The sequence below is a fragment of the Balaenoptera ricei genome, chromosome 19, assembly GCF_028023285.1.
Source record: "Balaenoptera ricei isolate mBalRic1 chromosome 19, mBalRic1.hap2, whole genome shotgun sequence".
Taxonomy (NCBI): domain Eukaryota; kingdom Metazoa; phylum Chordata; class Mammalia; order Artiodactyla; family Balaenopteridae; genus Balaenoptera; species Balaenoptera ricei.
This window is the reverse complement of record NC_082657.1, coordinates 29,926,131-29,944,513: the sequence shown is the minus strand read 5'-3', so window position 1 is coordinate 29,944,513 and position 18,383 is coordinate 29,926,131. Positions and strand designations below refer to the sequence as shown.

At 38.1% G+C, this 18,383-nt stretch overlaps 1 protein-coding gene and 1 pseudogene across 5 annotated transcripts in view; one reads left to right on the top strand and one right to left on the bottom strand.

The window, feature by feature from the left end:
- The window catches only part of TENT4B (terminal nucleotidyltransferase 4B), a 61,992-nt gene that overhangs the window by 18,119 nt on the left and 25,490 nt on the right, over positions 1-18,383 (bottom strand). The window lies entirely within an intron of this gene.
- Positions 13,463-14,021, top strand: LOC132353454 (large ribosomal subunit protein eL21-like; annotated as a pseudogene).

Sequence of the window (18,383 nt, the reverse complement as noted above, 5' to 3'; positions counted from 1 at the left end):
AGACTACCCTAAACTTTAAAAATCCATGGAACCATCTTCCCATTTAGGAAAATATGGTTCTACAGCTTATCTGTAGATTTGCATTTGCCATATTGGAAGGGGGAAAGAGGAATAAAAGAAAAAGGGAGGGCTATTAAAACAAAAACGTACTGGAACAGTAAGAACAAGGGAACCCATCTCAAGCCTGCCAGGGTCATCTCCTTACCCACCCCAAACACAAGCATCACTACCTATATCTCGTCTATATTTAACTAGCTACTTGTAAAATGCTTAAAGAACTAAGTGAGAAATGTTGGTATATTTAGGAAATAAATTTCCAGCAAAGATTTTTAAATAATTCTGAGGGGCTCTATCCCTGTGGACTGCATAATTTTACTGGCATGGTGCCATGTATATCTAGGGGCTTCAAAAATCCTGAAGGAACTGAATCCCATTTTTGGAGTAACTACTACATGCCTGGCACACTTCTGAGTGACATGATGACCTAATAGAGGCTGGAAACTAGAGAAACTTTGCAAGTTTGCTTTCACATATTAATGCAACTTTATGCCTCTGAAATCAACGACTCAGAGAAAACTTTAGTTTCTCCCACATTTGGGTCAAAACTCAATATGATTAATTAGTAAATATTGCTGTATGCTACATATGCAGCCTTACGGTTTCTCATCTTAAATTATAAAATACAACTCTCTTGTGATCAAAATTCCTGAGTGATCAAAATACAGTGCCCTCTATCAGGATATCAATGTTTTCTTTTTAAAAGATAAAGTGAGCAAGAAAGCACACCCACTCCCTGTTTTTAAAGGAAAAGTACATAATATAAAAGCAATATGATAAAGTAGGTGCTACTATACAACTGGAGAGGATACCACCCCCCCCCCAAAAAACACAAAAAAACAGAATCAAAATTAATTTGCTGGGGTAAAATTTACGTTAATCTCAAAATTAACGATAATACAAAAATTTAAAGTGACAAGGAAGAAATATCAACAAAAAATAGCTTCTGTATTTTAAAAAGTACAACCCCACAGATAATTTAGGTCAAAACAGAGACATGGAAAAAAAAAAATTGCTTCTGCTCTGAGAAAAGTTCCACCAGGGAGAAATGTTAGCCTTTCAAAATGGCCCTCAAAGGCTCAGTTTCTCTGGCTATCAAAGGGAAGAACTGCTTCACACCCTTTCGGCTGCCCAGTTGCCCAGGGTGGCGGTGTGAGTCTCTTAGGAACTTCTGTACCCTCAAAACCAGAGGCAACATGGCAGTCTCCCTGATGCCTCCAGGCCAAGGCAGGCAGATCACCCACTGCTGGCCCCTCTGCTCAACACTGCCCCCTGCAGTTCAGCCAAAATCTGTTCAGGGGTAACCCTGCTTCCTGAGGGACACCTGCCCAGCTTGCAATGTGCCTGAGAATACTGAGAATACATCAAGGTCAAGCTTTCCAGTTTCCATAACTGAAGTCCTCATTAATTATAACTTCAGACTTACGTGAAGGCATTGACAAAGTTCTATTCAATTACTGTCAATTACTTCCCCCCCCCCAAATTTTAAGATTAATAATAACCAGTTTTGACAAGGACATATGGAAAAGGCACTCACATGCTGTGTGTAAAAATATAAATTACTACAACCTCTCCAGAGGTTGTTGTATTAATTAGTGATAAATAATGTTTATATAAATAATTTTTAAAATCCCATTATTTCATTAAAATCAGGATCTGGAAGAGTGTCTTATCTGCAATCCCATGTTTACTGCAGCATTATTCACAATAGCCAAGATATGGAAACAACCCAAATGTACATTGACAGATGAACAGATAAAGAAAACATGGTCTATACCTATAATGACATATTATTCATATACAGGTTTAAAAAAGGAAATCTTGCCATTTGCAACATAGACAAACCTGAAGGACATTATGCTAAGAAAAATAAGCCAATCGGAGAAAGACACATACTGCATGATTCCACTTATATGCAATATTTAAAACAAACTCATAGAAGCAGAGAACAGAATGGGGTGGATGGCAGGGGCTGGCATGGGGGTGTGGGTGGGGAGTTGTTCAATGGGTATAAAGTTTCAGTTAAACAAGATGAATAAGTTCTATAGATATGCTGTACAACACAGCGTCTATAGTTAACAATACTGTGTTATGCACTTAAAAATTTGTTAAGAGGGTAGATTTCATGTTGTATTCTTACCACAAAACAAGGGAGGGGACACAAGGAAACTTTTGCAGGTGCTGGATATATCTATTACCTTGATCGTAGTGATGGTTTCATGGGAGTATGCATATGTCCAAACTCATCAAGTTGAATATCTGCATGAAATATGTGCAGTTTTTTGTAACGCTGTTTAAAAACAAATCCCCTTCTTTTCACCCTTCAGAAATATTTCGATGAGGGAACAAGGATATTCACCACAGCATGATTTAGGATACTAAATAATTGAGAAACAGCCTCAATGTCCATCAATGGCATCCAATTAAGTAATCATAGGAGTACTCATTGACCTTCCCTTGAACTATAGCCAATAACCCATTAAAAAGAATGATGAAGAGCTATATGAGCTGAGAGAGAAAGATCTAAGATTTGTTATGTTTAAAAGAAAGGATCCCTTTCATGTACGTTAAAAAGACACACACAGGGACTTCCCCGGTGGTCCAGTGGGTAAGACTCCACGCTCCCAATGCAGGGGGCCCAGGTTTGATCCCTGGTCAGGGAACGAGATCCCTCATGCCGCAACGAAGATCCCGCGCGCCGCAGCTAAGACCCGGCACAACCAAATAAATAAATTAAATAAATTTTAAAAAATAAAAAAAAAAATAAAATAAAAAACTAAAAACACACACACAAAGAGAGAGAGTCACAATATGTTTCTATTTGTATTACAAGTTTTCTGGAAGGAGAACAGTTAACAGTGATGACTGTAGGGACAGGGCATGGCAGGAGAGGTGGGGACACTTTAGTTTTTTATTTCATATCACTCTGTATAATCTTATAATTTTTTTTAAACCACTAGTGTTTATTTGTTTGTCTGCTTTTCTAACAGGAATCATCATTATCTGTTTGGAGAGATTACAGGTCACTTGTCATCTTCTTTATATTTTTCCATGTGAAAAATACACGTGTGTGTGTATTTCCCCAAAGCTTCGTCCCACAGAACATGGTCTATATACCATACTGTTTATGGTGATTAAACCCGGTGAGTGAATTTGGGGGTGGGAAGAGACTCACTTTTTTTAAAGTATACACTGATATATATAGCCTATCATTTAAAATGCATACATGTTAATTACCATTGTATATTTTTATAACAAGATCTTTATAACAAGGAAAAATATTAAAGAAAATTAACACTTAAAGGAAAAAGATTCAACTTACTCTAATAATCGAGCTTTGCAGACCAAAAGGCTACACACCAGGCAGCTGGAAGACTTTAACAGAGAGGGACCCCAAACCCGGGCACGCAGCAACTGACACATGACACAGTTGGGAAGTTACTGCATGCATGATGCAGTGAGTGTAGTAGTAAGTTTCTGCTGCTGTCTGACTCACCCCTTCTAGGGACTTAAATGTGTGGGTACATGCAAGACAAATTTCTGGAAGAATACATAAAAGCTGCTCGCAGTGGTTTCCTCTGGGGGGAGGGGGTGGGACTGAGGTCTGAGGTATAGGGATTTATATAGCCTTTTGTACGGTTTGATTTTTTTCAAATGCAAGTAGGCACCAAGAGAAGTGAATAACAGCAAGCCCTGGGGCAGTCCCTAGCGCAGTCTGAGTGACATTTTCAGGAGGCTCTAGAATTTGATTTTTACAAAGAAATTGTCACACACACACACACACACACACACACACATGTCCTATATTTCCAGCTGCCGGCTAGACTTCTCTACCTAGATGTCACCTCAAATTCAGTTCAAAATGAAATTCCTTGTCTTTTTCCAAAACCTAGCCTTCCTGCTTGCATTTTCTTCCCTGAGTTATTGTTTCCCCAAAATGGAAACCAAACTGGTCTCCCTGCCCCTAGCTTTTCCCTTCTCTGGGCCATCTTCCACGTGATCACCCTTCCTCAAGCTATCTGTGTCATTTCCTGATGCCTCTTCCCCCCAGTACAGCCACAAAGAACTGTGCTGGAACACGCCAGGCCTCTTCAAGAGCCCCGCCCTTGCACAGGCAGGCCCTGTGCCTGGAACACCTTCTTACGCAGCCTTTGAGAGCTCAGCCAGCACCTCCTCAGTCAAGTCCCCAGACGCAGTATTACTTTAGCTCCTCCTCAGTGCTCCTGCCCAGCAGTCAATCCAAGCGAGTTCAGAGCAAATGCCCTGCTCACAGGCCTCCCTGCTCCGACTCGACTCTCCGATTCAGCTCTGTGTCCCCAGACCCAGGACACAGTACAGAAAAGCACTTCTCGAGGAAGGGACCCTCAGCTGACATATGTACATCTACCCACACCCACGTCCACATGTCATAAAACTTCATGTCAGGCATAGAAGATAAGAGTTTGATTTTGGGCGCTAAATATAGGAGTTCACACAAATAGGAAACACACTTACATACTAAAACACTTGAGAGAGAGTGTGAAAGGGATTTCCTGTCAGGAGACAGCGCAGGGCTTTGGTTCATGTCTCTTAGCCATTTGCCCCCAGACCTATCTGAAGAGGTGAGATGTTCTTCCCTCAAAAAAGCATTAGGAAAAAGTTGCCTTCAAGTAGAAACAAATGCCAAAGGCATTTATAACCAGAGGAACATGAAGCTTCTTTCTTCACAGCTCTATCTCACCATAATTCACTTCCAATATTTTAAAATCAAATTGGCAGTCTTACACTTCAAATAGGGACAACTCAGTTGAGAATTTAACAGTGAGAAGACATGGTATTCGAGGGTCATGTTATCCACAAAAAACAAAACTAACGCAATAAAAGCCAAATTTGACAGATTTTTGGCAGTAAAATTATATTTAAACACATACATCAGGATCTGAGATTAAGAATACCAGCTTCTATTTTGGTTGTAATCAAGAGAAAAAACAATAATATATAAAAGCACTAAAGATAAGCAATTTTAAAAACCCTTAAGTTATAATAAAAATAACTGAACCTGGGGCTTCCCTGGTGGTCCAGTGGTTAAGACTCCCCTGCTTCCAATGCAGGGGGCGCAGGTTTGATCCCCGGTCGGGGAACTAAGATGCCACATGCCATGCGTGTGGCGTGGAAAGGAAAGAAAGGAAAGAAAGGAAAGAAAGGGAGGGAGAGAGGGAGAGAGGGAGAGAGAGAGAAAGAAAGGAGGAAAGAAATGTGTCTCAAACTGGCCCTGTAGATACTTCTTCCAAGTCCATACGTTCTCTATGAGAATTTTTAAATTGTGTGTTTTCACTTCAATATTACTCTAATAACATTAGCATGAGCTTGTTCTGGATCATCCAGAAGCTTCTCTGGAAACAGAGAGCCGCCCAGGGATTCCCCCAGCCCACATGTGCTGTTGTGTTTACCATCAAGCTAAGGCCAAAGAATAGGATTTTAATTGGTCTGTACTAACAGTCAAGAACAGGGTAAGACCTGATACGTGTATCACACATATATGCCAAGTAAAGGTCAAATGGCACCCCTGAACATTTCTACAGTTTTCAGAATAGAGAAAAATGATGAGAGAACCGAGCTGTCACATGGCAAGGTACTAAAGGCATTTCCAGTGCATTCCCAACACCACAGCAGGCAATATCATATTTACATTGAGAGTAGCAATTTGATTTGCGTAAAACATCATCTGTCCCATAAATTAATTTTAATTTTATTGATTCTGTCATTTTATCTGTATTTAACTGGTTGTTTTGTTTTTGTAACCTTTTTTTTTTTAAATAAATTTATTTATTTATTTATTTTTGGCTGTGTTGGGTCTTCGTTGCTGCATGCGGGCTTTCTCCAGTTGCGGAGAGCGGGGGCTACTCTTCCTTGCGGTGCGCGGGCTTCTCATTGCGGTGGCTTCTCTTGTTGCGGAGCACGGGCTCTAGGCACGTGGGCTTCAGTAGTTGTGGCATGCGGGCTCAGTAGTTGTGGCTCGTGGGCTCTAGAGCACAGGCTCAGTAGTTGTGGCACACGGGCTTAATTCCTCCGCGGCATGTGGGATCTTCCCGGGCCAGGGCTCGAACCTGTGTCTCCTGCATTGGCAGGCGGATTCTTAACCACTGTGCCACCAGGGAAGCCCTGTAACCTTTTTTAAGCATAAGAAATTTATCCTTGTGTGCATTCTTACATTATAATAAAAATAACTCAAGCTAGGGTGCCAAGAGCAGTCGATGGGGAAAGGACAGTCTTTTCAACAAATGGTGCTGGGGAAATTGGATATCCACACACAAAAGAATGAAATTGTACTCTTTCCTTACACCATATACAAAAATTAACTCAGAATGTATCAAAGACCTAAACTTCAGAGCTAAAACTATAAAATTCTTAGAGGAAACGCTGGAGAGTCATGACAGTGAATTTGGCAATGACTTCTTGGCTATAAAACCAAAAGCACAGGCAACAAAAGAAAAAATAGATAAATCAGACTTCATCAAAATTGAAAACTTATGTACATCAAAGGACACTATTAAGAGAGTGAAAAGACAACCAACAGAATGGGAGAAAATATTTTCAAATCATATATCTGATAAGGGATTAATATCCAAAATATACAAAGAACTCCTACAATTCAACAACAAAATCAAATCCCAATTCAAAAATGGACAAAGGACTTGAATGGACATTTCTCCAAAGAAGATCTATGGATGACCAATAAGCACATGAAAAGATACTCAACATCAATAGTCATTAGAGAAATGCAAATCAGTACCATCAGATTATTTCAACCCATTAGGATGGCTATTAGCAAATAAACAGAAATTAACAAGTGTTGGTGTGATGTGGAAAAATCAGAACCCTCCTGCATTGCTGGTGGGAATATAAAATGATTAGCTCAGGTGGAAAACTGTGGCAGTTCCTTAAAAAGTAGAATTACCATATGATCCAGCAATTCCACTCCTAGGTATAAACCCAGAAGAATTGAAAGCAGAAACTCAAGATACTTATACACCAATGTTCATAGCATTATTCACAATAGCCAAAAGGTGGAAACAAACCAAATGTCCATCAACAGATGAATGGATAAACAAAATGTGGAATATTAGTTGGCATTAAAAACGAAGGATATTTTGATATACGTTATAACATGCATGTTAAGAACATTATGCTAAGTGAAACAATAAGCCAGACACAAAAGGACAAATATTGCATGATTCCATTTATATGAAGTACCTAGAATAGGCAAATTCAGAGGGGAAGCAGAACAGAGGTTAGTTACCAGGGGCTGGAGGGGAGGGGGGAATGGGGAGTGACAGTTTAATGGGTAGATAGTTTCTTCTTGGAATGACGAAAAATTCTGGAAACTGATAGTGGTGACGGTTGGACAATGATGTGAATGTACTTATTAATGCCACTGAATTGTATACTTAACAATGGTAAATTTTATGTTATGTATATTTTGTCACAATAAGAAAAACTTAAGCTAACACTGGATCTCTGCCAAAAATATTTTATGAAGATCTTAATTTGAGAAACACTGCTACAGAGTTAGAATTAAAAATTAAACCATTTATGTAATGTTTAAAAATATAGACACCAATGGTACATATTGCTATGGATGTAAACATAGAAGCATAAAAACATCAGCCTTGCAAGAGTGGTTACCTCTGGGAAAGGAGGGAGGTAAATGGGAGGTATGCCAAACAGTGTTCAAGTGTATCTGAAAAGTTATATTCCTTATGTAAAGGAAAAAAAGAAAAAAAAAAATGGAAGAAAAGAAGGGAGGGAGGGAAAAAAAGGGAAAAAGTCAAATTTGTTAAATCCAGATGGTGGGTACTCAGGGGTTCATTGTTATTCTGTATCCTCTCCACATGTTTGAAATAGTTAATAATAAAAATCTGAAATGACTAAGAATCAAAAGTTTACATAATAAGGAATTAAAACTTCCTTTAGCCATTCTACACAATGAATGAGCAGACAGCCCAGACACAGGCCATGTTCCCAATTTACCATCAAGAGCACCTTCTACTTCCCATCTTCCCCTCTCCGCATAGATCTAAGCTGCCATCAACAAGCAGTCAGAGTTGTCAATCAGCATTCACTAGCCAGACTTTTCTACCTCTCACTCTGAGACCATAATTGGTCTTACAATTTTTGCTTGCCTCCAAAATTGCAAGTTAAAAAAACACTAATTCCCATTAGAATTAATGTAAAAACTGCAGCATTTCTACATACAATTAAATTCATACCAGGCTAGTAATACAGTTACGATTGGTTCATAATTACTTACTGCAGGTAACTGAAAATTGTCAATAAAAGGCAAAAATTCCCAAATAAGCCAGAACTTGGAAGCAACTGCAACTTGGAGCTTTGCTACTTTGCCAGTTGTATCAAAACTGTACAAATAAGATCAGGGTAGAAATAACCCTAGAGCCATTCATAGTCATTCTTTTTCTCTCTCCCTCTCCCTCTCTCTCTCTCTCTCACACACACACACACACACAAAACACACAATTAGATCTTTTTTTTTTCTTTTAGCCGAAACACTATTTCCGTGTAAGTATGGGATATGTAAAAGTACACCAGGCTCAAAATGACACTAAGAACCAAAAGAGGGAACACTCTTAGGTATCTATCCAAGGGAAATGAAAACGTATACCCACGCAAAAGCTGTTCGTAACAGCATTATTCACAATAGCAAAAAAGTGGAAACAATCCAAGTGTCCATCAATTGATGAATGGATAAACAGAATGTGGACACATTGAAATGTTATTCAGCCACATAAAGGAATGATACATACTACAACATGGATGAACCTTAAAAACATGCTAAGTGAAAGAAGGCACACACAAAAGGACACCTATGCTATATAATTCCATTTATATGAAATGTCCAAAATAAGCAAATCCGTAGAGACAGAAAGTAACTGCTAGTGGATGTGAGGTTTGTTTTGGGGGTGATGAAAATATTCTAAAACTTATTCTGATGATAGCTGCACAACTCTGTGAATATACTAAAAAACATCTGAACTGTACAATGTACAATGTACAATGAGGCTATTATTGGGAAAAAAGAAAAAGAAAGGACAAGCTGCTATTACAGACCCCAAAAGATTCTGCCTTAACTTGTATGTTACCACAAAGCAAAATAAGAGGAATAGGAGAGTCTATAAGTCAATAGAAAGAAGACTTGTATATCCAGGTAGTAAATGACTTAACACAAACCCAAAACAAAACAACTTGACATTTTACTTAGCACATGGACCATGGTAACAGGCAAATTGTTATGCTTTTTGAAATACTGAAAGACCCAAAAAGGACCTAGGGATCCCAGGGTCAACATGTATCTAAGGCATTCAGAACTTTTAACGCAACATCAATCTAATCCGAGAGTCCCAATAGCTCCTCCACATGTCATTAGAGAGTCCATGAATCTGCGCCTGCCCACCTCAGCTCCCTCCTGGGCACTGCTGGTTTCACAGGATAATCCTCAAGCATCCACAGAAAGTCAAAAACAAAAAAACAAAAACAAAAACTCTTTTCACCATTAACTTCCCTAACAATGAGCATATATTATATGTCCTTAAATTTACCATTACTTAGGGAGTCTTGTCTCATTTTATGGAAAGTTATATAAATCTGAATAACTCTTTGACATTCTCCATTGAAAGACACAACCACCCATTTCTGGAACTGCTGAATCCCTCATGTAATTACCTCTTTCCTGGGCATATGATCTTCTGGTCAAGGACAAACTGCCAATGTTCTAATTCAGTGGTGCCAAGTTCACTATTACCTCACTTTCAGATAAGAAAGTGATACGCGTGAGAAAAATCAGAACATTAACACACTAGAAACTTCAAAGTAGAATAATAATACAGCCAACACACTTACACATACCTCAACAAACAAACACACACACCAACAAACCCATGGGGCAAAAATCTCACAACCACTATTCCATGACAAAAATAAGTGAACGGATAAAGCCCAAATCTACTTGGGGGTAGGAGCCTGGGAGCTTTCAGAAAAGTGGTAACAGTTTCCCTCATTCACCGTTAACCTTCACAGTACACATGAGACCAGCAATTTTACCTTGAGGAACACAGATGGAGAAACTGGCTCAAAAGTAAACAACACTTATAAGTATGTTTCTCATGCTTTATTCACCACAGAAAATAAAAAGCAACTTAGATGTCCAACAACAGGGGCGTGCTTTAGTAAACCTTGGTAGAGTCATGTAGGAAAATATGTTCTACCCTCTCCAAAAAACACTGCATCGTAGACTATGTAAATACATGGAAAAGACCATGCAAAATGTAAACTAGGAGAAGCAGTAAGATCTTTCAAGTAGAAGAAAATTGTATTTTTTTAAATGGATCTTTTACAATGACACAAATCAGAGTTTATGGAGACTAATATTAGTCGATAATTTTTAATGAAGAGCTTCTTTGAAATGGTATATTTGTTGTTATTTTACAGTCAAGTTGATCAAATATACAATAAAAATTATTGAATATACAACGTAAAGTTTCTAACACTATTATGAAAGGCAAGCACCAAAGAAAATGCAGAACTCATCAAATTCTCTTGATATTTCTTGCTGTTTTGACACAATTATTCTGGCTACCATTATCTGTTAATCATCTTCACATCACTAACCTAATTCAGCGTTTTTTTATAAACTATTTCCAAGTCAGCAGCCAGCACAATGGCACTGGGCATGAAGACATTCAGGGTCTGCATAGCAAACCCAAAACACTCCTCAAATTTTTGACAATTATAAACAAAAAAATTGCTCTGCTACTCTTGTGTCTTCACTGAAATATTTGCAAATTCAATGAAGTCCAGAAAATTCTCCTGAGTTCCCCTCCTCAACACTTCTGCAGCATGACCTGGCTGGAGGACAATTTAGCATTTTGCCCCAGCAATCACAGCACATGTGCACACAGAGGCATCCACAAGAATGTTCATTCACTGCAGCACTGGAATAGGAAACAGTGGAAACAACATTTGTGTTCACCAGTAGGAAAATGGCTTTAAAAATTATGGTACAGCTATACAGTTGAATTCTACACAGCACGTGAACCAACACGAAAAAATTTCCAAGATACATTATTTGGAAAAAACCAAAATTTACAAAATAAAGTCCACCCAGTAGGAAAAGTTCTGGGAGGACCCACAGGACGCTGGAAACAATCACTACCTCTGAAGAAGAGGCTGGGGCTTAGAATAAGAATGGTGGTCAAAGGAGACTCCTGACTTTTCTGTAATGTTCTGAGTTTTTACAAAGAGAATAAATTCATGCCTTATTTCCATAATTATAATTTAAGAAAAATCTCTGGATCATAAATTGCATGTGATTTATCTAATATTCCATTAAGGGAATTCAAATCTATATGAACACAGGTGGTTTGAGTCTAACTGATAAAGGGCATTGAAGGTGCCCTGTCTTCACATTTAAATACAAAAACACACTTCCCTCTGCACCTCTCCAACAATGTAAACATGTTTCCTTCCTTCAAAACAACCCCAGACGCCCTCCTCACCAAAAAAAAAAAGGAAAAAAGCACTTTTAGTACAAGACCACATTTTTAAAAAATCTTACACATAATCTCAAACTCCTTAATAAGCATTTTTACTTTTCATCCCCAAAACGACAGTGTTACAAAGCCTTAGCCAAACTTCACCTCATTAAGATGATGTCTGTTGCCCACATAACTATTTTGAAGTTGTTTCATTCACTTGGTCTGGTTTTAGTCAATACAGAAAAGTTAGTGGGAAGGCAAAGCTATTCCATTTTGAGCATAACTTCGGAGGACTTCCAGCATCTCATCTCCCACCTCAACAAGGAATCCCTCTTATAGCAAGGGGGTCCAAGGGATTCTGATAATTAACCGGATTTGGGAACCCATGCTCTAAAAGTGGGTTTTACGCAGTACTTCTCAATCCGTGCTGCATATGATTATTATTTTTTAAATATGACGTGAGAGCCACCACCCACTGCAGACCTATTAAATCAGAATCTCTGCGGAGTGGGTTCCAGTCATCAGAATTCTCTTTTTTAACTTCCTCCGATTGAGAACCCTGTGTTGAAGTAACTGGTTTAGGCGTTGCTCTTATCAAGCTCATTAAGCAGAACACCATTATCTGCATGGGCCATAGGAAACACAGTGGCAGCCAGCAGAGGAAGTGAAACAACAACCCCCAGTTTTATTTGAAATCACAGAGTTAGGCTAACAGGACCAGATTCTCTATAACTAAGATCAATTATAGACTAGGGCTAGTAAGAAGCCCTGGTTTCAACTAAAGATAAAGTCACTCCACTAACTTGAAACTTGGTAAAGTCATTTAACCTCTCTGAGGTTCAAATTATCAATTTTTTAAAGGACTGGAATAAATGACCTCCGAAGATCCTCTGATCTCAAACCCCATGATGATTCTACCACGTGGCCACAAATCAATCAAGTCCATAAGCAGAGTGTCCTTAAATAAATGCATGAATATCTTCTGCGAGTATCAGATTCATCATACATATAATTTTGTGCTAATCTACATAAAAATTCTATTCATCATCACACCATAAGAAATTCTAACTGAACACAATTAGAGTCTATCAGATCAATCACAAATGAAAATTAAACTAGTCAAAATAAATATAGGGACTTCCCTGGTGGCACAGTGGATAAGACTCCATGCTCCCAATGCAGGGGGCCCAGGTTCAATCCCTGGTTGGGGAACTAGATCCCACATGCATGCTGCAACTAAGAGTTTGCATGCCACAACTAAGGAGCCCATGAGCCGCAACTAAGGAGCCCTGGAGCTGCAACTAAGGAGCCCGCGAGCTGCAACTAAGACCCAACACAACCAAATAAATATTTCTTTAAAAATTAAATAAATAAATAAATAAATAAGACTATCAAAATAAACAATCTAATCCTACACCTAAAGCAACTAGAGAAAGAAGAACAAAAAAACCCCAAAGTCAGTAGAAGGAAAGAAATCATAAATATCAGAGCAGAAATATATGAAATAGAAACGAAGAAAACAATAGCAAAGATCAACAAAACTAAAAGCTGGTTCTTTGAGAAGATAAACAAAATTGATAAACCCTTAGACTCATCAAGAAAAAAAGGGAGAGGACGCAAATCAGTAAAATTAGAAATGAAAAAGGAAAAATCACAACTGACAGAGCAGAATTACAAAGAATTATAAGAGACTACTACAAACAACTATATGCCAATAAAATGGACAACCATGAAGAAATGGACAAATTCTTGGAGAGGTACAAATTTCCAAGACTGAACCAGGAAGAATTAGAAAATATAAACAGACCTATCACAAACAATGAAATTGAAACTGTAATTAAAAATCTTCCAACAGCTTTTCCGCCGGAACCACCATCTTCCAGTAATTCGCCAAAATGACCAACACAAAGGGAAAGAGGAGGGGCACCCGCTACATGTTCTCTAGGCCTTTTTGAAAACATGGAGTTGTTCCTTTGGCCACATACATGCGAATCTACAAGAAAGGTGATACTCTAGATATCTGGACACTGTTCAAAAAGGAATACCCCAGAAATGTTACCATGGCAAAACTGGGAGAGTCTACAATGTTACCCAGCATGCTCTTGGCATCACTGTAAACAAACAAGTTAAGGGCAAGATTCTTGCCAAGAGAATTAATGTGCGTATCGAGCATATTAAGCACTCTAACAGCTGAGACAGCTTCCTGAAACGGTTGAAGGAAAATGATCAGAAAAAGAAGAAAGACAAAGAGAAAGGTACTTGGGTTCAACTGAAGCGCCAGCCTGCTCCACCCAGAGAAGCACACATTGTGAGAACCAGTGGAAAGGATCCTGAACTGTTGGAGCCCATTCCCTATGAATTCATGGCATGATGGGTGTAAAGAAAATAGAAGACCTGGACTGTATAAATGTTTCTCTTAATTGAGTAGAAGTGTGTGACCCCCCTCCCCCAACCAAATATTTAAAGCACATTTTAATTGTATCCGAATTCAGTGGGTGACATCTTTTTACTTTTCAAATTTAGTGATTTTTCTTCCTGAAAGATGTAAGGTAGTTTGTTGCGCAGTATACTCCACTGGTTAATAAACTGCTAGATATTACTTATAAAATATTTGTACTAGTTTGAAAATAGTCTCTAAATTCCTATGAACAAAGGATTTAAAATAAATGAATGAAAGGTTAAAAAAAAAAAATCTTCCAACAAACAAAAGTCCAGGACCAGATGGCTTCACAGGTGAATTTTATCAAACATTTAGAGAACAGCTAACACCGCTCCTTCTCAAACTCTTCCAAAAGATTGCAGAGGGGGGAACACTCCCAAATTCATTCTACGAAAACACCATCACCCTGATACCGAAACCAGAAAAAGATATCACAAAAAAAGAAAACTACAGGCCAATATCACTGATGAACATAGATGCAAAAATCCTCAACAAAATACTAGCAAACAGAATCCAACAGCACATTAAAAGGATCATATACCATGATCAAGTGGGATTTACCCCAGGGATGCAAAGATTCTTCAATATACACAAATCAATCAATGTGATACACCGTATTAACAAATTAAGAAATAAAAACCATATGATCATCTCAATAGACACAGAAAAAGCTTTCGACAAAATTCAACACCCATTTATGATTAAAAACTCTCCAGAAAATGGGCATAGAGGGAACCTACCTCAACATAATAAAGGCCATATACAACAAACCCACAGCAAACATCATTCTCAATGGTGAAAAACTGAAAGCATTTCCTCTAAGATCAGGAACAAGACAAGGATGTCCACTCTCACCACTATTATTCAACATAGTTTTGGAAGTGCTAGCCACGGCAATCAGAGAAGAAAAAGAAATAAAAGGAATACAAATTGGAAAAGAAGAAGTAAAACTGTCACTGTTTGCAGATGACATGATACTATACATAGAGAATCCTAAAGATGTCACCAGAAAACTACTAGAGCTAATCAGTGAATTTGGTAAAGTTGCAGGATACAAAATTAATGCACAGAAATCTCTGGCATTCCTATATACTAACAACACAAAATCAGAAAGTGAAATTAAGGAAACAATCCCATTTACCATCGCAACAAAAAGAATAAAATACCTAGGAATAAACCTATCTAAGGAGGCAAAAGACTTGTACTCAGAAAACTAAAACACTGATAAAAGAAATCAAAGATGACATAAACAGATGGAGAGATATACCATGTTCTTGGATTGGAAGAATCAATATTGTGAAAATGACTATACTACCCAAAGAGATTTACAGATTCAATGCAATCCCTACCAAACTACCAATCACATTCTTCACAGAATTAGAACAAAAAATTTTACAATTCGTATGGAAACACAAAAGACCCCGAATATCCAAAGCAATCTTGAGAAAGAAAAACAGAGCTGGAGGAATCAGGCTCCCCGACTTCAAACTATACTACAAAGCTATAGTAATCAAGACAGTATGGTACTGGCACAAAAACAGAAATATAGCTCAATGGAATAGGATAGAAAGCCCAGAAATAAACCCACGCACATATGGTCACCTACTTTATGACAAAGAAGGCAAGAACACACAATGGAGAAAAGACAGCCTCTTCAATATGTGGTGCTGGGAAAACTGGACAGCTACTTGTAAAAGAATGAAATTAGAACACTACCTAACACCATACACAAAAATAAACTCCAAATGGATTAAAGACTTAAATGTAAGACCAGACACTATAAAACTCTTCGAGGAAAACATAGGAAAAACACTCTTTGACATAAATCACAGCAAGATTTTTTTTGACCCACCTCCTAAAGTAATGAAAATAAAAACAAATGGGACCTAATTAAACTTAAGAGCTTTTGCACAGCAAAGGAAACCATAAACAAGACAAAAAGACAACCCTCAGAATGGGAGAAAATATTTGCAAAGGAAACAGACAAAGGATTAATCTCCAAAATATACAAACAGCTCATGGAGCTCAGTATCTGTCATACAGAGTGAAGTAAGTCAGAAACAGAAAAACAAATACCATATGCTAATGCATATATATGGAATCTAAAGAAAAAAAAATGGTACTGATGAACCTAGTGGCAGGGCAGGAATAAAGGCACAGACGTAGAGAATGGACTTGAGCACACGGGGCGGGGTGTGGGGGGAAGCTGGGGTGAAGTGAGAGTAGCATGACATATATATACACTACCGAATGTAAAATAGATAGCTAGTGGGAAGCAGCTGCATAGCACAGGGAGATCAGCTGGGTGCTTTGTGACCACCTAGAGGGGTGGGATAGGGAGGGTGGGGAGGAGGCTCAAGAGGGAGGGGATGTGGGGATTTATGTATGTATATGGCTGATTCATTTTGTTGTACAACAGAAACTGACACAGTATTGTGAAGCAATTATAATCCAATAAAGATCTATTTTAAAAAATAATAAAAAGATATAAATAAATAAGTAAAACTATAAAAATAAATACAAACATTTGGAATAAAGAAATTTTAAAAATAATTCAACCTTTTCTTTGTCAATGTTCTGATTTAAAGAAATTTTTTCCCATTTTTAAAAACTGTGGTAAAATATACATAAAATTTACCATTTTAACCATTTTTAAGTGTGCAGTTCTATGGCATTAAGACATACACATCTACTCAGCCATAAAAAGAAACGAAATTGAGTTATTTGTAGTGAGGTGGATGGACTGAGAGACTGTTATAAAGAGTGAAGTAAGTCAGAAAGAGAAAAACAAATACTGTTACGCTAACACATATATATGGAATCTAAAAAAAAAAAAAAATGGTCATGAAGAACCTAGAGGCAGGACGGGAATAAAGACGCAGACCTACTAGAGGATGGATTTGAGGACACGGGGAGGGGGAAGGGTAAGCTGTGACAAAGTGAGAGAGTGGCATGGACATATATACACTACCAAATGTAAAACCAATAGCTAGTGGGAAGCATCGGCATAGCACAGGGAGATCAGCTCGGTGCTTTGTGACCACCTAGAGGGGTGGGATAGGAAGGGTGGGAGGGAGGGAGATGCAAGAGGGAAGAGTTATGGGGATACATGTACATGTATAGCTGATTCACTTTGTTATAAAGCAGAAACTAACACACCACTGTAAAGCAATTATACTCCAATAAAGATGCTAAAAAAACAAAAAAAGACATACACATCTTGTGAAACTATCACTACTATCCATCTATAGAACTTTTTTTTTAAACCACTTTACTGAAGTATGACTGACACATAAAATATTTAATGTATGTAACCATACTTGTAAAACTATCACCAACCATCAAGGCCAAAAACATATCCAACACCTCCCAAAAGTTTCCTCCTGCCCCCTTTATTTACTTTTTTAATGTGTGTGGTAAGAATACGTAACAAAAGGCATACCCTCTTAGCATATTATAGTATACAATACAGTACTATTAGTTATAGGCACCATGCTGTATAGATCTTCAAAACTTGTTTATACTGCATAACTGAAACTTTGCTCCAGAACTTGTTTTTTTTCTTTTTTTTTGGCTGCGTTCAGTCTTCATTGCTGTGTGCAGGCTTTCTCTAGTTGCGGGGAGTTGGGGCTACTCTTCGTTACGGTGCGCAGGCTTCTCATTGCGGTGGCTTCTCTTGTTGCAGAGCACAGACTCTAGGCGCACGGGTTTCAGTAGGTGTGGCTCGCGGGCTCAGTAGTTGCAGCATGCAGGCCCTAAAGCACACGGGCTTCCGTAGTTGCAGTGTGTGCTCCAGAACTTTTTAATCTTCCCCAAATGAAACTCTGTACCCATTAAACACTAACTCCCCATTCTCTTCTCCCCCGCCCCCAAACGCCTAGCAATCACTGTTCTACTTTCTGTCTCTATGAATTTAACTACTCCCTAGATATCTCATAGAAGTAGAATCTCATTCAATTCTGTCCTTTGTGACTGGCTTTTTTTTCACTTAGCACGTCCTTAAGTTTCATCCATGTCGTAGCATGGGTCAATTTCCTTCCTTTATAAAGCTGAATGATATTGCATTGTGTGTATATTACAACATTTTGTTTACCCATCCATCCATCAGTGAACACTTGGGTTGCTTCATTCTGATTTCTTTTTTTTAACTGTATGTTACTTTGAAGTCACATACAATAAAAATGAGAGAACTTTACATCAGCACATTTCTTGGGGGGATAAAAAAAGACCTGCAAGCAGATCACATTCTGGGCCATAAAACACACCTTAAAAAATTTTAAATCATACAAAGTATACTCTCAGACCTCAATGGAATTAAACTAGAAATCAGTAATTTAAAACTAGCTGGAAAAAAAAAA